This window comes from Podarcis tiliguerta (assembly GCF_965153285.1).
Source record: "Podarcis tiliguerta genome assembly, chromosome: 17".
In the NCBI taxonomy this organism is placed as follows: Eukaryota; Metazoa; Chordata; class Lepidosauria; order Squamata; family Lacertidae; genus Podarcis; species Podarcis tiliguerta.
Window position 1 is genome coordinate 39,864,156 of NC_139550.1, and position 24,237 is coordinate 39,888,392.

General features: G+C 47.0%; 1 protein-coding gene across 4 annotated transcripts in view; it reads right to left on the minus strand.

The window, feature by feature from the left end:
* The window catches only part of CDK16 (cyclin dependent kinase 16), a 60,727-nt gene extending 36,984 nt beyond the window's left edge, over nt 1–23,743 (minus strand). For 3 of the 4 annotated variants that reach the window (XM_083421081.1, XM_083421080.1, XM_083421078.1), the window contains exon 1: nt 23,555–23,711. The gene's annotated coding sequence lies outside the window, so the exon portion shown is untranslated. Of the gene's footprint in view, nt 1–23,554 lie in introns of all 4 variants that reach the window. The other variant, XM_083421079.1, reaches the window with a different exon arrangement.
* Between the last annotated feature and the right edge of the window lie 494 nt (nt 23,744–24,237).

A 24,237-nucleotide genomic window follows, 5' to 3' on the forward strand; every position in this document is an offset into this window, starting at 1 on the left:
AACTCGAGGGGTTTTTTTAAAAACGAAAGCTGACATCTGCAGGGAGCCAAACCTTCTGCCTTTACTGTGCACGACCTTCTCTGCTCTCTGAGAAACTGCACCATCTACACAGGACTTCCCATGCATTTCTCCCTGCCTGTGGGAGAACCGCTGCTTACCAAATGTTCCTCAAAATCTTTCTAAAATAGCAGCTTCCAAATAAAGCACACAGAAGAAGGCTGTTGACGCAAATATGGGCAGCACCATCAGTCAAAAGGACTGACTCATTAAGGAGGCAAAAAGAAGAGAAGGCTGCCTTGAGCTTGAGGCTCTACATCCTCATGTTATCATCAAAGGTAAGAAGGCTCATGCTTGCTCTACATATGGTCCACACACACCCCAATATGTCTCAGAACAATCCCCAAATGGTCTCCCTTATTAGAAATCCCCTTCCAGGTTTTGTTAATGGAAAGTTAGTTCCTCATCAAGGGCACCTGCGCAGCCGGCCTCCCCCCCCCTTCAGCATGCGATTCCTGGGGCTGGGAGACCGCTCAGAACAGGGCACAAGGGGGTCCTTCCATCTGGCAAGCAGAAATGCCTAAACAGACAGAATGGTGGGAAGAGCAGGACGCTGAATTCCACCCAAGCTCACTTTCCTGTTGTAGACGTCAAGTTACTAGGAGAGCCAACTTATTGTCCTGAACAGCAAGTTCCTAACTTACCTTTGAGCACATTTGTCTCACCTGACGCTGACTACTTTGTACATATGACCTCCATATGATACACAGTAGAGCAGAGGGGCAGGCAAGGAGAAAATCAAAAACCCAAGAGTGAATCACCTGCAACAGGGGGCCACTGGTACTGTCTCCCTTTTGCAGCTTGCTCTGCTTTCAATAAGAGAGAAGAGAAGAGCTGAGAGATGCTGCCCTGAAAGAGTTTGCAGAGTGCAAGTCAGCCTTCCCCAACTTGGTGCTCTTTCGCTGTTGCTGCTGGTTGGCAACTCCCATCAGCACCAAGAATCAGGGATGACAGGGCAGCAGGATACCACACATGGAGGCCGCCATATATTGGCTACACCTGATGGACACTGCCCTGAAGCTGGATGGGGAAGAGTGGCACAGAAATGTATAAATAAGTGCTGTACAGAGAGGGGGCAGAAGGCAAATTCTACGGCCAGGCAAAGGAACTGGGGATGTTCAGCTCAAATGCCCAGTGCGGGGAAACACGGTGGCATTTCTCATGTATTTAAAAGGTAAGTTTTGTTTTGTTTTTCTGGGGGTGAAGTATGAGATTCAGAGCAAGGCAGAAAGGCTCATGCTTAGATATATTCAAGATTAAATGGAAAAAGAAGCTCCAGCAGTGCATTGTACGAGCGTGGGCTTTTTACACAGCATAACTTCAACAGTGTTTTCAAAAGAGGTCAGTCCTAAGTTTCCTTATGAATGGAATTTGTATCTTTTGCACGAGTAAATATAGAATGCCATGCACACACCTATTTAATTCTTTAGAGCACCATCACTCAGTGTGTAGAATGAGTGATACGGCCACAGACTTAAATACTCCGGATGAACCATCACACAAGGTTTGAAACACAAGGTGGAGGGAACTGTCCTCTGCCACCCCTCCCTAAGTGGCACTTCTGGCGTCAAAAAGGAGGACAAGTCATTCCTACTGTTCGCTGACAAAAGGACAGAAAAAATAGTTTACACTTCACAAACTGCAAGGCTGCCTCGCTAGACTGAAAACTGGGGGAGCTCTTTCCTTGCTTTCAGAGCAGCTCTCCTTAGTGGACAGAGCTGCCAAGGAAGGTTCTAGAACTGCCCCGCTTGGAGTTATTCAGGAGAAGGTTGGACAAGCTTCTGCCAGGGTTGCTTTAAACAGAGAACAACCTGACAAGAAAAAGCAGGTTGATTTCTCTTTTCCCCAGGAGCCTGAAACAAGGCCAAATCTTCAGAGGCACAGTTGGACATCAAGGTCCATCTTCCACTACCAGGGAAAATGAGCACCAACTGGCAGCCTTAGGCATTGTTTAGCAGAGGAAATGCTTGTCTCTGTGTGCCCTGACTGCAATCATCAGTTTCAGAAACCCCAAACCAGTCTTTGGCAGCTTGGTGAGGCCATGGGGAGAACAGTCTGATGTAGAATTTGAATTATGCACTCCCTACCTACTTCCCCATTTTTTCCATCAGATAGAACACTGTGATTGGGACAAATTAACCAGGACCAGCACAGTCTTAGCATAGTACTATATTTCATCACTACAGAAACCATTTCATTCTTGGAATAATAATAATATTTAAAGGCTCAGAAACCTGGAGGTGAAATAAAGGTAAAAGATATCGATAGGCAACAGGAGCTGCATTGCCCCTTACAGCAGACACCGCCAACGGCTACACCACTTTTCCCTCCCGCTATGTGCACAGGGGGAAGTACCAATAGTCCCAGCTGTGATTCAGATGCAGTGAAAATCACCTCAGGGGACCTCCTGGCACATGGAAAGCCTTTTACCAGAGCACCCACTTCTTCTGCAATGCGTGAAGCGGACCTTTGGAGTGTGGGAGTGAGCAGGGTAAATGAAAACCAATTCTTTCATTTAAAAAAAAGCTGTGATATCACAGAATCACAGAGTTGGAAGAGACCACAAGGGCCATCGAGTCCAACCCCCTGCCAAGCAGGAAACACCATCAGAGCACTCCTGACATATGGTTGTCAAGCCTCTGCTTTACTTTTTTAAAATAGCCTGGTTTTAAAATGAAATCTGAATACAAACATGTTAAAGTCTACACCTACAGTTTTTTACAGCTGGATTGTAATCATCCATCAAAGACTCTGTGTTCCCACAATACATGGAGAGGGGTAGCTAATGCCACTGGGCTCAAACTAACACAATGAATGTCCAAAGGGACCAATGTCAGGTTCTGCTCTTAGGCAGGAAGAACCAGATGCACAAATATAGGATAGGGGACACCTGGCTTACTAGCAGTACATGTGAAAAGGATCTAGGGGTCTTGGCAGACCACAAGCTTAACACGAGTCAGCTGTGTGATACAGCAACAACAACAAAAAGGTAATGCTATTCTTAGCTGCATCAACATAAGTCTAGTGTTCAGATCAAGGGAAGTAATTCCTTCTGCATTGGTCAGATCACATATGGAGCCAAGTGTCCAGTTCTGGGCACCACAGTTTAAGAAGGACAGGCTGGAACATGTGCAGAGGAGGGCGACCAAGATGTTCAAGGATCTAAAAACTAAGCCTTATGAGGAGTCCTTGAAGGAGCTGGGTATGTTTAGCCCAGAAAAGAGGAGACTGAAGACGACAGCCATATTCCAATATCTCAAGGGCTGTTACATGGAGCATGCTTCTTTTCTCCTGTTCTGGAGGGTGGGACTTGAGCCAATGGCTTCAAGTTATAAGGCGGTTCAGACTAAACATTAGGAAGAACAGTAAGAGTCGTCTGACAGTGGATTCCCATGAGAGGTGGTGGACTCTCCTTCCCTGGAGGTTCTTAAGCAGAGGTGGGATGGCCATCTGTCATGGAGGCTTTAGCTGAGATTCCTGCATTGCAGGCGGCTGGACTCGATGACTTTCAGGATCCCTTCCAGCTCTATAATTACATGAATGTAAAAAATAATAAAGCATGAGGAAAAACATCTGAGCCTAAGCATTTTTAGTGACACAGTAAGTCATGCACTGTGTTTATTTACCGTGGGTGACATTTCCTGGATCTCGGCATTCATGATGAATTGCCAGATCCTGAGTCAGTAGGAGCAAAGGTGGTGTTGGTAACCTAACAGATACCCGTATTGGGTGACTTCACTGAATCAGTCCAGCCTGGAAACAAGGGTTCCATAAGACCGAGGTAGTGTGTGGAATAAGAAAACTTCCTCCCCAGAAAAAGCTCAGTTGTTGCAAATGGAAACAGTATTGCCAACATGATAAGGAATTTTGTGACAAGGATAAAGGACGCCTAAGGAGATTGGCTGAGGTGCCCTAATATCTCAGACAAATAGGGGGCCCTGCCGGATCAGACCAAAGGTCGGCAGCATCGGCCAACCCAACTCCTCCGGGAAGCCTGCAAGACAGCATGAAGGCAAAATCCCACGGCTGTTCCTTTGGAACTGCCGTTGTGCTATTCTGCCCCAGAACCTGGGGGTAGGATAAGGCGTCCCCTTGAATTCACCTAATCCCCTTTTAAAGCCATCACTACATCATGTGGCAGCAAATTCCACATCTTAATTATGTATTGTACTGAGTAAAAACAGATTTTACTTTGTCTCTCTTGAATCTCTTGCCCAATTTCACTGGAGGACCCCAAGTGCTAGTATTTGGAGAGAAGGAGAAAATGTCTTTTTCCATACAATACACAATGTTATAAACCTCCACACGTACTTCCTTACTCACCCTTTTTCTTATCTAAAAAGCCCCAAATGGTTTAGCACACTCATTTTGTTTTCTGCATCTCTTCCAGGTGTGCAATATCCTTTAGAATGCTACAAGCCGGGAAACAGAACTGTATACAGGATTCCAAGAGTGGCTGCAACATGGATTTGCATGGGGACATTACCGAAGTGGGAGTTTGATTTTCTGCCCCTTTACTAATCATCTCTAGCATGGAATTTGCCTTTTTCACAGCTGCTGCAGACTGGGCTGACATTTCCAAGTGTCTCTGGCTGCCATCTTCTGAGTTTCTCAAATCCTAGAGAGAGGTAGATCAGGCAGTAAGGCCTAGAAAAGGAAAAGCAGGAAAGGCAGGGCAGAGAAGAGCTGTGCCCCCAGCCAGGCTTTGCAGACATGCACAGGACCAGAGTTCAAATATTGATTTGAAATACATAGCCAAATAATTGACTAGTCCTCATCAGAAGCAAAAACTCATCAACAGCTACTATTCTCCCATAGGCCTTCTTGCCACATTCTGATCTGAATGCAAGCCTTTAATCATGAGAACCATGCAGCCATAATCTGGCTTATTGGGGCACACAATTCTCAAGCCCCTTTTGAGTTTATTTTGATCAAAAAAAGCATATATCTCACTACAAAAATCAAGACTTAAAAATCATATTGTAAAATCACAGTAACATTTTTCTTAAAATATTGGAGTCTTCAGACTGATGCAAATGTGTTGCTGTTGCATCATGTGATTTTGCTGCACTGCTGTGGGTACAGCAATTTCACCCTGGTTTTGATAAAGCTGCTACAGACCAAGCCTGGACAAAGACTCAGAGTGTGAAGCCTGGACATAGGAGGAGGAAGAACTCTCAGTCCTTCCCACAGCCACCCCAAAGGTTAGCTACTTAAAAGAGGTGCTGGGCCTCAAACCAGCCTGAAGATGATGCCCTCGGATTTGGGAGCATGGCTATGTTGCTGTGGCACTCTGCACACGCTTGGTTTGACACTCTATTTATTACTTCAAATGGTGTATGGGGATTGAACCATGATGGCTCTGCAAGCAGGTCTGAGCAAGAGTCCTTTCCCCCAACCCCAGTGCGCAATACAAGCACTGAGAGGCATTTGCTTCCTTCACACCCATTCCTATGAACCACAAAAGAAAGTCGAGCCAGCCAAGAACCAAATTCACTTAGTTGCTGGAGCCACAAACGCCTTTTCTGTACTTTTTATGTATTGGACCCAGGTTCCCATTAGTGGAGGTTGCATCCTTTCATATTCAGGCATACATGGATTTGTCACTGCTGTCCCCTCCCAGTTTGGCCCTTCAGGAACCTCCAGCTCAGGCAAAACCCTGAAGCACAGAAACCACAGCACCCACCCCAAGCAGCAAGCCAGGTCTTCTCATAGCCTTCTAACTGAAAGCTAGGACGGCTGAGAGGGCAGAGGTAGTAAATGCACTTACTGGCAGGGCTGATGGACAAGCAAGGGTGAATCCCCAGGAATTCCCTGGCTGCCAGTAAAGGGCCCCCTCCAGCCCCCACCCTTGCCTTAAAGGAGCAGTCGCAAGGAGGAAAAGAATCCTGCTGCAATGAGAGGTTCCATGCGGCACGCAAAGGACGGTACTCATCCTTCTATTAATATGCGTGGGAAGAACTTGGCCAACTAAGAGGCAGAGATGCAGCCCTGCAGAGTCCCGGGCACACAGCCCAACGTTGGCTGGACACTGGGGTGAACGGCTGTGTGCGGAAGAGAAGGCGAGGAAACCTAGCCTCTCCCATTTAAAGGCCCTGTGGTTCTGTCAGGGGCATGGCTAGTGATGTTAAATTCTCGAGAATAATCATGGGTAAACTTGTTCAGATGGCAACCAAAAACTGTGCAGATACTTTTATTCAATGGGGCAAAGAATTCGCATTCTTTGATTTTTTGCACCAAACTTGAAATTGAAAATTCAGTGTGAATGACTCACATTAATCACTAAGCCTGCCACTAACCGTATATTTACCATCAACTTTGAATTCTAATTATGTTGTGTATGTATGAAATGTAGCTTTTAAAGTAAAAGGAATATAAAACACAAGACACACTAAACAACTGAAGATGATTGACAGTGTGGATGGGATCATGGGAGTGGGAGGAGTCTAAAAAACGCTTTCTTATTGGTCAGCAGGTCAGCACTGTTGACATATAGGGAAACTTTTTGTTTAGTAAAGGAACCACAGTGAACATATATAAGCCTACTTGTCACTTGCAAGTATCAAATTAAAGAGTAAAGTCCTGCCCAGGAGGCCTCCCCCCCTGCTGCGAGTGCCGGCAGGTCCTGTCCCTGCCTCTCCCCTTCTGGCCCAGGAGATCTCAGAACAGAGCAGAGTTCTTTTTAAAATGTTTTTTAAAATTTCTTTTTACCTTTTTTAATTATTTTTGGTGTGGGAGATGGGATGGATGTTCAGTTGGATTTGGGAATTTGTTTTAATTTTGGTATGGTTGTAATTTTTACGGTTTTTGTTTTATTGTGTTGTTTTGTTTTTATATAGGTTTTATTTTGTTTTAAGGGGAGGAGTCAGGGCTGCCTGGGAGTCGGTCCCAGCCAACAAAATGGCGGGGGCAGGTTCCACGGGGGGCGGGGGGGGAGATGCACTGGGACAACTGATCTCAGTGATCACAGGTAGGAGGAGGAGTTACGCTAAGACCAGACCATGTCATTTCCAAGGAGGCAGGTTTAGTCATTATTTGATGACTATCCCTGCCTCCGGGTCTGGCCTTGTCCAGACGGATACTGGAATCAGCAAGGGATACCCACACGACCTGAAGCTGCTGCTGTGCAATGCCAGGTCAATGATTCATAAGACCACTGCCATCCATGACTTGATCATGGATGGAGGACTTGACCTGGCAGGTGTAACAGAGACTTGGTTGGATGAAGCTGATGGGCCTGTTCTCGCTACTGCGTGCCCACCAGGTTTCTCTTACACACAGCAACCCAGGCCTTGTGGGCGGGGAGGGGGGGGTTGCAGTGATTTTTAGGAAGTCATTAGTTTGCACCAGGCGTCCTATTGGGAAGACCCAGTTCACTGAGTGCATGTTCTGGAAGTTGGGCAATAGGTGTACCAACCTCCCCGCTGCACCAAAGATTCCCTGCCTGAGCTGCTTCAGGTCATGGTGGATGTTCTCCTGGAGACACCTAGTTTGGTTGTCCTAGGGGATTTTAACATCCATGCCAACACGACCTTACAAGGGGCTGCTCGGGACTTCGTGGAAAGCATGGCCTCCATGGGGCTGTCCCTGAATAAGTCTGGCCCAACTCATAGCCGCGGACATGCCTTGGACATGGTGTTCACCTCTATGGATGTTGGTGATCTGACACTAAGTAAAAGTGAAACTAAAGAAGTGCCATGGTCAGATCACTTCCTGGTGCAACTGGATTTCTCCGTGACCCTTCCCCTCTGCAGTGAGGTGGGGCCGATTCGGATGATCTGCCTCCGCCACTTAATGGATCCGAATGGTTTCCAAAGAGTGGTAGGGGATGTTTTATCCCATGTTGATGGCCTTTCAGCTGATTCCCTGGTGGTCCGCTGGAATGTGGAGTTAACCAGGGCTATTGACTGTTTGACTCCGAAGCGCCCTTTCCAATTGCATGGAGCCCGGACAGCCCCATGGTTTTCCACGGATCTGAGGGCAATTAAACAATCGCTGAGATGGCTAGAGCGCTGGTGGTGGATAACTCATTCTGAAGCTGACCGGACAGGGGTTAGAGCTCAATACCGAGCCTACCAAGTGGCAATAGCTACGGCGAAGAAGACTTTCTTCACTGCCTCTATTGCATCTGCAGAAAACAGCAGTAGGAGACTCTTTCAGATGGTTCGCACTTTAACGGAACCACCTGCTCCATCAGGGCCCAGTACGGGCCACATGATCTCCTGCAATGATTTTGCAAAGTTTTTTGCAGATAAAGTCACTCACATTCAGGAAGAGGAAGACTCCACCAGGGGAGCAGAGCCAGGGTGGGAGAGTGCTAGAGTCCTGTCTAGTCAAGTTGCATGGGATCAATTCCAATCTGTTACTTCTGAGGATGTGGACAGGCTGCTTGGACGAGTGAAACCACCTCTCTCCTTGATCCTTGACCATCCTGGCTTATAAAAGCTAGCTGGGAAGGGCTGAGCGATGGTCTTCACGGGGTCGTGAATGCTTCTCTCTGTGAGGGAGCCTTCCCAGACCCGCTGAAAGAGGCGGTCATTAAACCGCTTCTTAAAAAAACAACTCTAGACCCGGCCAATATGGCCAACTATCACCCACTCTCAAATCTTCCATTCTTGGGCAAGGTGACTAAGCTAGTGGTTGCTGAACAACTCCAGGCACGCCTGGAAGAAGCGGACCATTTGGATCCCTACCAGTCAGGATTCAGGCCTCATCATGGGACTAAAACCGCCTTGGTCGCGCTGGTTGATGATCTCCGGAGGCGGGCTAGCGACAAAGGTGAAAGCTGTTTCCTAGTTCTGCTGGATCTCTCATCGGCTTTTGATACCATTGACCATAACATCCTTCTGGACCGTCTTGAGGGGCTGGGAGCTGGGGACACTGTTATACGGTGGTTCTGCTCCTAACTCCTAGGCTGTGTTCAGAAAGTGGTGTTACGGGATAAGTGTTCAGACCCCTGGGCTCTCACTTGTGGGGTGCCTCAGGGTTCTGTCCTCTCCCCTATGCTTTTTAACATCTACATGCAGCCGCTGGGAGAGATCATCAGGGGGTTTGGGTTGGGTGTTCATCAATATGCAGATGATACCCAGCTCTACCTCTCTTTCAAATCGGAACCAGTGAAGGCGGTGAAGGTCCTGTGTGAGTGTCTGGAGGCAGTTGGAGGATGGATGGCGGCTAACAGATTGAGGTTGAATCCTAACAAAACAGAAGTACTGATTTTGGGGACAGGAGGCGGGCAGGTGTGGAGAATTCCCTGGTCCTGAATGGGGTAACTGTGCCCCTGAAGGACCAGGTGCGCAGCCTGGGAGTCATTTTGGACTCACAGCTGTCCATGGAGGCGCAGGTCAATTCTGTGTCCAGGGTGGCTGTCTACCAGCTCCACCTGGTACGCAGGCTGAGACCCTACCTGCCTGCAGACTGTCTCGCCAGAATGGTGCATGCTCTGGTTATCTCCTGCTTGGACTACTGCAATGCGCTCTACGTGGGGCTACCTTTGAAGGTGACTCGGAAACTACAACTAATCCAGAATGCGGCAGCTAGACTGGTGACTGGGGGCGGCCGAGACCACATAACACCGGTCTTGAAAGACCTACATTGGCTCCCTGTACGTTTCCGAGAACAATTCAAAGTGTTGGTGCTGACCTATAAAGCCCTAAATGGCCACGGCCCTGTATACCTGAAGGAGTATCTCCACCCCCATCGTTCTGCCCGGACACTGAGGTCTAGCGCCGAGGGCCTTCTGGCGGTTCCCTCATTGTGAGAAGCAAAGCTACAGGGAACCACGCAGAGGGCCTTCTTGGTAGTGGCACCCGCCATGTGGAACACCCTCTCATCTGAAGGCAGCCCTCTTTAGGGAAGCTTTTAATGTTTAACAGATTACTGTATTTTAATATTTGATTGGAAGCCGCCCAACCAGATGGGTGGGGTATAAATAATCATAGAATCATAGAATCATAGAATCATAGAGTTGGAAGAGACCACAAGGGTCATCGAGTCCAACCCCCTGCCAAGCAGGAAACACCATCAGAGCACTCCTGACATATGGTTGTCAAGCCTCTGCTTAAAGACCTCCAAAGAAGGAGACTCCACCACACTCCTTGGCAGCAAATTCCACTGTCGAACAGCTCTTACTGTCAGGAAGTTCTTCCTAATGTTTAGGTGGAATCTTCTTTCTTGTAGTTTGGATCCATTGCTCCGTGTCCGCTTCTCTGGAGCAGCAGAAAACAACCTTTCTCCCTCCTCTATGTGACATCCTTTTATATATTTGAACATGGCTATCATATCACCCCTTAACCTCCTCTTCTCCAGGCTAAACATGCCCAGCTCCCTTAGCCGATCCTCATAAGGCATTGTTTCCAGGCCTTTGACCATTTTGGTTGCCCTCCTCTGTACACGTTCTAGTTTGTCAGTGTCCTTCTTGAACTGTGGTGCCCAGAACTGGACACAGTACTCCAGGTGAGGTCTGACCAGAGCAGAATACAGTGGCACTATAACTTCCCTTGATCTAGATGCTATACTCCTATTGATGCAGCCCAGAATTGCATTGGCTTTTTTAGCTGCCGCGTCACACTGTTGGCTCATGTTAAGTTTGTGGTCAACCAAGACTCCTAGATCCTTTTCACATGTACTGCTCTCAAGCCAGGTGTCACCCATCTTGTATTTGTGCCTCTCATTTTTTTTGCCCAAGTGCAATACTTTACATTTCTCCCTGTTAAAATTCATCTTGTTTGTTTTGGCCCAGTTCTCTAATCTGTCAAGGTCGTTTTGAAGTGTGATCCTGTCTTCTGGGGTGTTAGCCACCCCTCCCAGTTTGGTGTCATCTGCAAATTTGATCAGGATGCCCTTGAGTCCATCATCCAAGTCGTTGATAAAGATGTTGAATAAGACCGGGCCCAAGACAGAACCCTGTGGCACCCCACTAGTCACTCTTCTCCAGGATGAAGAGGAACCATTGATGAGCACCCTTTGGGTCCGGTCAGTCAGCCAGTTACAAATCCAATAAATAAATAAATAAATTATTATTATTATTATTATTATTATTTTATAGTTAAAGTTAAACCATTCTAAGGTGATGGCACCGGTAATTATCATGTTAAGGTTTGGTAAAAGGAAACTCTAAAGTTAAATCATATTTTATTCTTCCAACAGAACATGTACATGTTATAGGACAAGTCAAAAAATACAATTGGCATGTTAAGGTTTGATACAAGTAAATTCAGTAATACGCTATCTTGTGCTTCTAATAGCTCTAACACTTAATAACTGTTTTGGTGACTAAAACACAACTTGAAAAACAAAACCATATGCATACATATAAAAAAGAAGCCATTAACATTAAATATATTATCATTATATGATAATATATTTCAGTATGTCAATCTCTGGTAAATGGCACCTTGTACCATTGAATGGCACTGCAAAAACCAATTACTGGCAGTAAATAAAAATATGGAGATGTCAGCTGTTTAAATCAAGGGCACCTCAAATGCTCTTTCGCATAATAGGTACTTTAAGTGTATAAAGCATTAAAGCTACTTTCTACATCACACTGTATGGCCAAAGGGTACAGAATTGGTAAGAATAAGGGCACACCAAATTAGAAACAAAAGGCTATTACATATAATTGAAATACATACAAATTCATATGTTCATCAAATTAAATGAATAGCATTTTTAAAACTAAAAAAAAAGTGTTTTCTGTAGCTCACATTTCAGAACTGCCAATGGTGAATGATACAATGTCCAGTAATGTAACTGGATCAAAAAAAAATCATGATTCATTACTTACACTGGCAATATCACAGTTTGACTTATTATTTACTAGATTTTTTAAAATGTGGGTTGTAAAACTGGTTCCTACATTAGAATTTACGGTTTGTGGAGAATATTCTCCGGAGAATTTTCTCACCTCACATCCCTAGGCACGGCTTCCCTCTCATTTTAGGGAGCACCAAGGACCCTTTGAGATTTAACCTGGGACCATGTACAGGCTCAGCAAAAAAGAGTTCGGGTTTCTAGCAACACTGATTTTAATCTGCTTGGGAAGTGTGCTTTTTGGATGGACCACAGAACTGAAAACATTGGGGCAGATGCACATATGCAGCTGCCCAATACTATGCCACAGGGCTTTTTTTCAGCTGGAGCTTACCGAAACTCAGGTCTAGCACCTGTCAGGTGGGCACCATGGCCGTTCTAGGAGAACAAGGGAGGAGCTCATGGTGGGCTCCAGAACCTCTTTTTCTAGAAAAATCGCACTGCTGCATCAGACTATTGGTCCATATGGTGCAGTATTATCTATTCTGATTGGCTGCAGCTCTCCAGGGTTTCAGCCGGGGGGTTTTCTCCCAATCCTGCCATGAGATACCAGGGTTTATTATTATTTATTCCATTCACATCCCATCCTTCCTCCTGAAGGAGCCCAGGGAAGCAAACATATCAATAATAAAATCATTTTTAAAACTCTAAAATCTCAGGATTGCCAGGAACAGCCTCTTTCAGGCATCAAAAACCTAGGTAAACAGGAATGCTAAAAAAAATTCTCTTGAAGGTTAGTAATGAAAGAGACAGACACCTCACCAGAGAGGGCATTCCACAAATGGAGTCACCACCAGGAAGGCCCTGTCACAGGTCATCACCAACCCGGCAGCTGCTAGTGGTAGCACCAGCAACAAGGCTTTGCCTGCCAGTTGTGGGGTCCAAGAGGACCAAGATTGGGGAAGGTGCTCTTTTAGGACGGAACAGAGAACCTTCTGAATGTGAAGCATGTGATACAACACTGAGCTTTCCGCAGCCCCCCTACAATGATTATCATTTTAACACATGTCTATTCCACCTTTCAGCCAAGTTGGGTTTCCAAAATGGTTCAGTTAGCATCCAAGCAAAGGGATACGAGGGACATCCTGGCTTGTGGAGCAGCCCCTGACTGCCCCTGGCTGTTGGCACTAACAGTGCAGCCTCTTCCAACCAGAGGGAGCAGCAAACGGAAGTGCAGCTGTGTTCAGGGCTTGACAGATGGCAGAAGATGCCAACCCACAGAAACAGCCCTTCTGGTGATCTGCACAGCCTAAGAGAAATGGCTCAACATTCTGGTAGAGCTGGAAAAATTTCAGGCACCTAATAATCCAGGAACATCCTGGAAATGAGATACGGATGCCTAGCAATTTCTCTTTTACGTCTTAAAATATGCAAAAGAAGGGAACAAAGTCATCTAGCGGCACTTTTTATATGCAATATTTATTATTCAAAACTAGCTCCTGATGACACATCCTCTTCTCCCAAATACTCTTTTGCCATCTATCTTGAGCAAAAAAAACTAGAGCCCATGGAAAAGTTGCACAACTTGGGGCTCACTCAGTTCTTCACAGCTTCCTTTTCTATGGGATAAAGCAAGCAGTTGTAAGGTGAAGGCACAGTTGCGGGGGGGGGGGGCAAGCATTCTTCTCACTCCAGATACTAAGGGCACCAGGGGACAGTTTAGCCTCCACCCCCAAGAGAACATACAACCCCCCTCCACTTAAGTGAAAGACTTCCACTTCCTAGTATAAGAAAAATGAAAGGACAGCACTTGGAGACTTAACATTGGGGGGGGGGGTGCAGATACAGAGATCTCACAGGCACTGGCGGAGGAAGAGGAGTGCCGGGGGAGCACACCGCCCCCCGGCAGCACAATCCCGGTGGGGTGCCATCACGGCAGTGCCCCCACCCGCACTGGGCACCATGCCCCCACGCCCCCGGGACGCCAGCCCTGCCTGCTCCCTCCCCCCTGTGCCAGAGCATGACGCTCCACCACTGAACACAGGGGTGAGAAGTGCCCCTCCTCAAGGCAGATTCACCAGCACACACACACAAAAACAGGCCTGGTTTTTCTCCTATGAGGGGAGTGTTGACTTAAAGCTAAAGTTGTATTCGTGGGGAAAAAATAAACCTGGCTGTCTGGCTGTCTCCATCTATCATAATATGCGCACACACACCTCTTTATCTCTCTCTCTCTCTCTCTCTCTCTCTCTCACACACACACACACACACACACACACACAGAGAGAGAGAGAGACCTTTTCATTCACCATATAGAATACCAATTAATTCAAGATTGTGGGTTACTGACAACTTCTACAGTATTCTTTAGTGTGAAAAGCATGGTATTTATTTCATCCTCACACAAAAAACCAGCAAGGTTTTGCATTGTATTTCCCAATCTACAAAAAAAAGTAGGACCAAGACTACCAGGGGTCACCCAGAATTCATATGTCTCCTTCAAACCTGTGGCCATATATTTTGTTGAAGTAGTGAGGGTGAGCATTTATGTAACAAACTACTGTACTCACCAAACTGCATGTTTTGCCTTTCATGTTTATTTAGAAAATAATAAAAACATTTTTAAAAAGTAGAAGCCAGACTGAGAGGCAGCATCCAGACTGTAAATGGAGGAGCCTAGATTTGAACTTGGGTTTCTTGTTTATTAATTCCTACAATCTGTGTGCCACTTAATCCCAATTGCCTCTAAGCAGCGTACAGGAAATGCAATACAGTAAGATGGAAAAGGAGGTAAAGCTACAAAATCAGAATTCAATGAAAAAGCCTCCTGCAATAAAAAAAAGTATTCGTTCAACAGGGAGGGGGCTTGTGTGACCTCCAGTGGAGGGAGCCCCACAAAACTGGGTGCAGAATACTGCATGCATGGCTCCTTGTGGATCTGAGTCATTCGTCCAAGCCATGGGGGCCACTAACCACAAGGCCTCAGCGATGGAGCAGGCAGCCCCTGACGTTTCCTAGCATTCCCCAGGGCAGGGCACATAGAAGGAATATCCAGCCACCATCAGTATTTTTATGGGGTGGGGGAAGTGAAACGTTGGTGGGGATTTTCACTCCCAACCAGTATTTTTCTAGCAGTGGTGGCCTCTTGTCACCAGCGGAGGCTTCCTCTCCTCCCCTTTATTTCTGCTTCCCCATATGCCTGCACTGGGTGAACCCATGTTACTGACCAGATGGTGATTCAGGGAGTGAGTCAAAGATTGCCACCCCTTGCCGGCATGAGGAATCCTCATTCGCCTCACCCCGGATTAAGGGATCACATGCGCAATTGCTAGATTCTCTCTGGAAGGTGCCCCACCTGGAGATGCCAGAGACTGAACCTAGGATCTTCTGCATGCCAAGCAGATGTTCTGCCACTCAGCTTTGGTCCTTCCTCTGCTTCAGGGACACTTTCCAAGGAGAGACTAAGGCTGAAGGTCAGGACCCCCCAAGTCCCCCTGAAGTGGAATAGCAGGTCTAATCCCCACCCAGCACTCCTTCTTCCCCACTCCCAGCCTTTCTGCCTCAGAGTTAGCAAGAGAGGAGCCATGTTGCTTTCCATGACTACAGAAAGAGAGAGAGCAACTTGCAAGTGACACAAGGAAGGTAAACTGGGGGGGGGGGGCACTCCAAATGGTCCTTTTCCCAGGCCCCAAAAGGGAAGCTGCAGAAAGAAAACTAAAGTATCCATTAGCCTCTGCTGTACCCAAATAGCAAGATGACAGCAGCCAGAACCCAGCACTTGTTTTGCTGATTTGCTTACGGAAGAGCCATGTACAAAGCACCCCATATACATCCTGGAATGATTGGCTCTTGCGGGCAACAGCTGCTGTCTCAGTTTGAGATAAGCACCTCTAAATACTGGTAGTGAGATTGGGCTCCAGAGACCAGCTTGTGGTCTGGAGATTGGCAGTGATCTCTGGATCACTCCCATCCCTTCCTGCCCTCCAGCCCACAGAGAGAGGGAAAGGATTAAGAGTCAGAGGTTTCTTTGATGTTGCCCTTGGATGCTGAAGAAGCAATCCACTTTTCATATTCCGTTTTAGAGCAGGAGCTTGCCTCTTCAACAGTGCCAAACTTTAAAGACACCCCAACCCTCTTAGCCCTCACTGCTGAATGCACGTCTCAACCTTTGGAGCATGTGTGCCTACAGCTCAGCACCAGATCCCCAGTCAACTCTGGGGAAGGGTCTTCTCCATCTCAAGATGGAGGCAAGACAGCATAGTAAGGCATCTCAGGGTCCCTCAGCCCTAACAGAGGAACAGGATTTAAATTAAATAAATTAAAAACAAAGGTCTTGGAGAAAAATTTAACTGAAAAGGAGAGAGAAAGGTTTCAGAATGAGACAGGTTTGACAGTGGTTAAGAAAGTGAAGTATTTGGGGATTAATATGACATCTAAGAATGGGAACTTATTTAAAGATAATTATGAAAAATGCTGGATGGAGGTGAAAAGAGATCTCGAAATCTGGTCAAACCTGAAGCTTTCATTGTTAGGTCGTATTGCCGTGATAAAAATGAATGTACTGCCGAGAATGTTATTTTTGTTCCAAATATTGCAAATTATTGATAAAATGGACTGTTTTAAGAAGTGGCAGAAAGATATTTCTAGATTTGTCTGGCAGGGCAAAAAGCCAAGAATAAAATTTAAAATATTAACAGATGCGAAGGAAAGAGGAGGCTTCGCCCTGCCAGACCTGAAAATTTATTATGAATCAGCAGCTTTTTGCTGGTTGAAAGAATGGCTACTTCTGGAAAATACTGATATTTTGGACTTAGAAGGATTTAATAATGCTTTTGGCTGGCATGCATATTTATGGTACGTGAAGGTTAAAGTGCATAGAATGTTTAAGATCCACATTGTAAGGAAAGCATTGTTTAATGTCTGGATAAGGTATAAAGATCTACTTGAGAGTAAAACCCCAAGGTGGTTGTCACCAATGGAAGCGAAGGCTTTCAAAAAGCTTAATATGGAGGCCAAATGGCCGAAATATTGGGAGATTTTAGAGCAAGGAGGAGACAGATTGAAATTGCAGAGTTTTGAGAAGCTAAAAAATAAAGTGTCTGACTGGCTTCACTATCATCAAATAATGGAGGCATACAAACTAGATAGGAAAGTTGGCTTCCAGGTGGAAAAATCAAAATTGGAAACAGAATTGTTAGAGTCCAAAACTAAGACTTTGTCAAGAATGTATAACTTGCTGTTGAAATGGAATACGCAGGATGAAACAGTGAAATCTGCTATCATTAAATGGGCACAGGATGTTGGACATAATATAATGAAGGCTGACTGGGAACAGTTATGGACCACCGGTATGAAATTCACGGCATGTAGTGCCTTAAGAGAGAATATTATGAAAATGATATACAGGTGGTACATGACACCAGGCAAGCTAGCAAAAATTTATAAGTTGCCTGATAATAAATGTTGGAAATGTAAAGAAACAGAAGGTACATTCTTTCACCTTTGGTGGACGTGCCCAAGGATTAAGACCTTTTGGGAAATGATCTATAATGAAATGAAAAAGGTATTTAAATATACTTTCCTCAAGAAACCGGAGGCCTTTCTCCTGGGCATGGTCGGCCAATTGGTGCCAAGAAAGGATAGAACTTTTTTTATGTATGCCACAACAGCAGCAAGAATACTGATTGCGCAGTATTGGAAGACACAAGAATTACCCACCATGGAAGAATGGCAGATGAAGGTGATAGACTACATGGAATTGGCAGAAATGACCAGCAGAATCCGAGACCAGGGAGAAGATCAGGTGGAAGAAGATTGGAAGAAATTCAAGGACTATTTACATAAATATTGTAAAATTAATGAATGTTAGAACGATGCTGGGGGGGACACATGTGGCCTTTCAAATGTTGATGGATTCCCATCGGCCCCAAGCAGAGTGGGCAATGGGCAATGATGGGAGTTACAGTCCACTCCAGCAATACCTGGAAGGCCACCAGGTCCCCATGCCTGTAGGACATGGGTAGGAACACTAAGGCCAGGGGCCGGATGCGGCCCAGTCACCTTCTAAATCCGGCCCGCAGACGGTCCGGGTATCAGCATGTTTTTAAATGAGTAGAATGTGTGCTTTTATTTAAAATGCATCTCTGGGTTATTTGTGGGGCACAGGAATTGATCCATTCCCCCTCCCCCCAAAAAATAATCCGGCCCCCCACAAGGTCTGAGGGACAGTGGACCGGCCCCTGCTGAAAAGGTTTGCTGACCCCTGCTGTAAGATGTCATTCATTTTATGTCTCCAAGGAGCAGTGTTAGAAATATAAGCTAATTTCCAAAAGACACCTTGAACATGGGTTATGGTCGCCACAATGGAATGTCTATGTGCCCCTTTTTGCAGTGGGGTTATGTTGTTGTTGTTGTTAAGCTGTTAAGAGGCATTCAACCCTGCTCAGACTTCCAACCTGAGATCCCCTCAGAGGAGAGCAAGAGGAACAGGAACTACCAGCAGATCTGCACCTTCCCAGTAACCCTGAAGAACCAGTGGATCTGGATATCCCTGCCCTTGGACTGGAGGTCCGCTCACCAGCTGCCTCGGTTTCCCCCCTTCATTTTCCCAAGAGCCACAGCAGCAGAGACAGCAAGTCAGGAAAGAGAGCCTTTTGGGCTGAACTCTGTACTGTCTGACCAGCAGTGGCATACAGACAAGTGATCTTGGTGACGGCTCTTCAACTGGATACCTGCCTCTCGATGTGACTGAAGCCCAAGCCTGTCTAGTTTCTGCAAGAAGTGCAGAGCTCTTCTCTCAGCAGATGTTTAGTAGTCGGCATAAAGCAATGGCATCTTTAAAAACAACAGGGCATTGCTCATATCAATCATGTGTGATTTAACAGTTTTAATGCACCCCGAGCACATGGACAAAGTAAGGTGGAAGCTGCACCAAGATAACATTTATTGAGTCTTCTCCTCCTATCTGCTTTCTGGTCAAAGGACAGATCAGAGAACGCAAACTACTCATGCATACAAGCCAGATCTGCTCTCCAGAGACCCAATTTTAATCCTTGGTCTTGCTTTTTAAGTCTGTTAACAGCTCCACTTCTAACAAAAAGCAAGAAAGAGTCCCCACCTGTATTGTATTTATTTCACTATTACATTGCCAGCTCATGCTCATTCTGGGATGGCAACAAAGGACAGGATAAGTTTCTTGAAGGGATCATGCAAGATGCATATTCATTCCACAGTTTCTCTTCCTCCATCCCCAGTCAAAAATCAAGGACATACCTGAAAGGCTCCCTCCTTCCTGACAAACCTTCCTGGGTGTCAAGCTCAGCAGAGCTGGCAGTTCTACCACCCTTTCTCTGTGACAGCCCCTAAGGTGTGGCATTCCCTCCCCACAGAGGTCCACTGGGTGCCTTCACTGTAGAGTTTGCATCCTATGCTGAAGAAGCGCCTCTTTACCCTCTCCTTGGACACGTGTGATATAGATTTTCAGGACTCACCCTCCTATGATTATTATTTGTTTTAAACTCTTTTGAATATTATTTTTAAGTTACTGCAACCCACCCTGGGATCAAATAGTGAAGGGTGGGTCAGAAACCAAATAAATAAAAATAAGCTAATAATGTCACCCCTGTGCCTGGGAAGTGATGTCAAGCATACTGCAGCATCTGACTACCTATGTCCAGAGAATATAGGGAGCCCCTGCTCTCAATAATGCATCAGATGGCTTCCAAGCTGGGACCATATTCATTTTGTGCCATGTAGGGCCCCAAATCCACTGTTACTCCAAAATAAACACTGCAATGGCAAAAGGATCATGTGGCTTTGAAGAGCCAAGAGCAGTCATGGGGAAACAAAAGTCAGTATATGCAACAAAGATTTTCTTAAAATCAGGACTGTTTGGGCTCAAAAGAAAGGTAAGATTATTCATCACAATTCTGTGCCAAGAAAAACCAGCATGTGGTATGGAAATTAAGCCACTTTGCCTATAGTTGCTAATTTAACATAATTTATTCCCCTAGCCAGGTGGTGGGTCAAGAAGCTACATAAGGGCACTGAAACTCCTCCTTCCCAGGCCCATCTTCCCTATTTGGAGATTTTATTTATTATTACATTGTTCAAGCCTTTTTTTTTTTTTCAGACAGTGGGACCCAAAATGAGGGCAGACTAATGAAAGCTGAAACTACCAGGATCCTAAGCTTAGTGTTTGTGTGAGCTTGTGGGATACCCAGGGCCCCTTCCTGGACACAGAAAGGGAAGCCAGGAAGATCAAGAGCCAAAACAGCCCAGAATGTGCTTCACAAGTGTACAGACTACAGCACAATCCTAACCAAGTTTACTCAGATGTAAGTCCCAATTAGTTTAATACTGCTTACTGTCAAGTATGTGCACACAAGGACTGCAGCCTTACAGTGCAATCCTATACACATCTACTCAGATGTAAGCAACATTAACTTCAGCAGGACATGCTCCCAAGTAAATGTGTATAGGACTGCAGTTTAGTGACCGTGACCACCACATGACACTCACAATGCAGTTAAAGAATAGCAAGGGGGTTCTAATTCTTATGAACGGCAGGGGTTCTAATCTAGGTTAGCAACTGAGGGTGTGCTACCAGGCCAGAGGGTGGAAAGATTACTCCAGGTTTGTTAACACAGAGTACAATCTGATAGGCAATACAAGTTTAAAAGTTCAAAATCCACTCACTAGGTAGCCTTGGGAAAGAGACTTATTTATTCACCATCCACACAGTGGGGAAATTCTCAAAAGATCACTGCAGAGGTGAATGAGAAACATCATCACACACTGAGACCCCCCGGGTGTAGGGCAGTATATAATTCTAATAATAATAATAATAATTTTAGAGCTACAGAAATAGCATAACATGATGAGCCAGGATATTAAATATTGGATATGGGAATGCAAGAGCCAGGACAAAACCCACACTCAACTGTGAAGTTCACCAAGTTGCCTTGCATTCAGCAGAGCCCAGACCATTGTCCTTGCTGGCAAAGGCAGATGGGAGTTGAAATCCAAAATATCTGGAGGGCAACAGATATTCACATTGGAGAAGACTCATCTTATGAACAAATCAGAAGAGAATAATAAAATACTCTGGTGTACAGAGCTACAGAAGTAACAATTTCTTTTCTCTGTGGCTTTCTTCTTGTTTGTCTCTTCCTCTGAAATACAGTGGTGCCTCGCAAGACGAAATTAATTCGTTCCGCGAGTCTCTTCGTCTAGCGGATTTTTCGTCTTGCGAAGCAACCCTATTAGCGGCTTAGCGGATTAGCGCTATTAGCGGCTATTAAAGGCTTAAGGGATTAGCGGATTAGCTGCTAAAAGGCTATTAGCGGATTAGCGGCTTAGAAAAAGGGGGTGGGGAGGGGAAAAAAATCTCAAAGCTCACAAGACATTTTCGTCTTGCGAAGCAAGCCCATAGGGAAATTCGTCCTGCGAAGTGCATTGAAAAACGGAAAACCCTTTCGTCTAGCGGGTTTTCCGTCTTGCGAGGCATTCGTCTTGCGGGGCACCACTGTATACAAGTTGCCTTGCCTCTCTGCTTTTGGGGGCACATTTTGGGCAGTTCACCTGATCTCTGCCTGTGCTGTACTGTGATCTGGCTTGTATGGGTTCAGGTGGGGTTGGAAGTAGGTTTGTCCTGACTGGGGGCAAGGAGAGGGACTAAATGGCTTTTTAGACCCATTCTGATTCTATTTTCAGTGGGTTCAGCAGTGAGGCAAACCAAGCTAAACAGCAACTATACCTGAAAGGCCAGATAAGAGCCATCTAAAGAATGGAGAATCTTTTTTCCAGTGGGTTAGGATCTAAAAAGACATCCAAAAAATGTAAAAACTCAGAGGGAGGGAGAAAAAACTAGCATCCTTTCAGCAGTTGCAGCCACTCTGCTTTTCTTCCTTCTCCAAACCAGCTCAGCAGCTAAGATGTTGTCATTGCAGCTCTCACTGCAGAACCCTGCGTGAGACCTGGCACCGGTGCCAACTCCACGGAGTGCCAGAAGCTGGTCACCAGGCCCAAGTTGGCAGGGAAATAAAAAAGGAGCAGTAGAAAGGAGCACCTTAGCATGGATGCAAGCACCCGTGTGTTTGGGGGAAGGTGGGTGTTCCCAATAAGTATGCCTGACACACACCTTCCTCACAAGAGAGCAGGCAAAAGGTTGGCAAGCAAATCCGGACAAGCCACCAAGCACAGTAGCTGCTAAGCTGTCAGCTCCAGCCGAGCACAGCAGAGGGTCAGGAAGGGAATGGCAGCCTTCTGGGGAACTCCTGGTTACAAGCATGGAGGCAAACGGAAAGGGGGGAAACGAGAAAACCAGCCCCCCTCCCAAGGGCCTCTGCACCAAACATCTCCAGGGCTAATACTGCCAGCAGCTGCCCCAAAAGCCAATCCCTTCCCAGATAAGCCTGATCCCTGCCAACCTCACAGCATCATCATAGGACCCATTTGCCTACCAGTGCATCATTAGTCGCACACAGACGCAGCGTAGCGTGAAGTGGGGAGGAGATTGAAGCGCCCCCATGACATCATCAGGCTCACGAAGAGGTCGGTCTTCAAGTAGAAGGTGAGCAAAGGAACTTCCTCCCACCAGGAGCAGCTGGAATTCCTGAACAGAGAGCTAAGAATCCCCTACGGAGACTCCCTGAGGTTTCTCCTCCTGCAGTCTCTCTTCTGCACCCCATTTCCTAGCTGTGGTGCCCTGAGAACATGCTGAATCCGGGAGCATCCCCCACCCACCTCTTAAAGGCCAGGGGGGAACACCACCTGCCCTCCAATTTGGACGTGAGGGGGTGTGGGAAGAGGAAAACTTGGTCACTTGCACAAAGAAATGGCTCAAGCCAAGTAGCAGAGAAGCAATAAATTCTACAAGAGATACGCCTCCTTACATTTCCAGGTCCACAGTCAGAGTGAGGGAAGAATTGCAAGCCAAGGGAATCTAGTGACAAGAGTCAACGTGAAAGCAAAGATCACCCAGCAAGTCCAAACAGAAAGAAACCACTCGTCCCTGAATCATGAGCCATGAGGCAAACGAGAAGCGCCTCCTCAGAGTCCCCCCAAAGGTCCTTGCGAGGTCAGAGCCAGGCAAAAGCCTTGGGCCAGGAGACCAGACCGGGGTGGGGAGCCTCCAGGGCACGGCAGTCAACGGGGAGTGGTAGGACTCAGTAGAGGAAAAGACTGCAACACCGACGGGGAAGGAAGGTGCAGATGCTCAGAACTTCAGAACGATCCACCGCCACCCCCTGATTTAAGCAGCAAGGAGTTTAGCCCAGTGGCAGAAGGGGCGAACCTCCCAGCTGAAGAGTATGGATCTCTGGGGGAAGATTAAGAAGGCGCCCCTAATTCATGCATCTCCCTGAAGTCCGACGGGGAAAGGATCTGCTCCAACCCTACTGAGGAGGGGCTAAGAAATACTGGGCGCAGTCCTCGCTGGGGGGTGTAAGGAGAGAATTCAAGGAGATCAATGTGAAGCCTCCTTCAGTCTGATGGCAGAGATCGGCATCAGGGATTAAAGAAGCCAAACAGATCTATTGGGGGTGCGGGGCGGAACTAATGCCAGAGGAAAATTACACGAGAGGTCAGAGCAGATCCCCTGCGTGACCAGAAAGGGCCGAATGGCTTGAAAGCGAGCGCTCCTATCCCAAGGCAGCAGAGCTGGTCCCTCGGGAGACAGATTCCTAACAAGGGTCAAAGGTCACGCTGGCGCCCCCCCCCCCGTCCGACCCCCGTTTCTTACCTTGGCGGCGGCTACTGCGGTGGCGAGTCCCAGTAGTCCTCGGCCATGGCCGCCGGCCCGGGCCGCTTCTGGACTGGGCACCCCTCAGCCGCCCATGGCCGCCCCCCGCCCCGAGCCCGGGATCGCGCGGCTCCGCCCTCCCAGCTGCGCAGAACCACCCCCGGCCCGGCCGCCTCCCGCCCTGCGACTGGCCCGCGCCAACCCCGGGCAGGGCTTCGCTCGCGCCGCCCCTCGGGGCGTACCATTTCCCGGCCGAAGGCGGCGCGCAGCTGCGTCCTCGCCAGCGCCGCCCCATCATTCACGACCAAAGAAGGTGGGAGAAAGAATACACCCGTCCCCGGGAAAAACGGAGATTTATTTGTCTGCGAGAGAGCCGTTAAGAGCGTCCCCCCCCTCTGTATTTGATGTGGTAGAATCCCAGCCTGACCATTTCTGACATGTGTGAGGGGGGAACTCTCCCCCGACAAGGACTCGCTCTGTCTCCCCCACATTTCACCGAGTTCTGATTATTCCTAGGCACACGAGACTGGAGTTAACTGGAATCTCTTCAGGCCTGAAGAGGCGCTCAGGGGCGAATTTAAAGTTGTAGTATTCCAGGCTCCTCGCCGCTCGCAAAGGTACAGTCCGCGCCGCCTTTTCGCTCAGCTGCTCGCCCCCCCCCCCGGCCCTGACGAGGCGATATT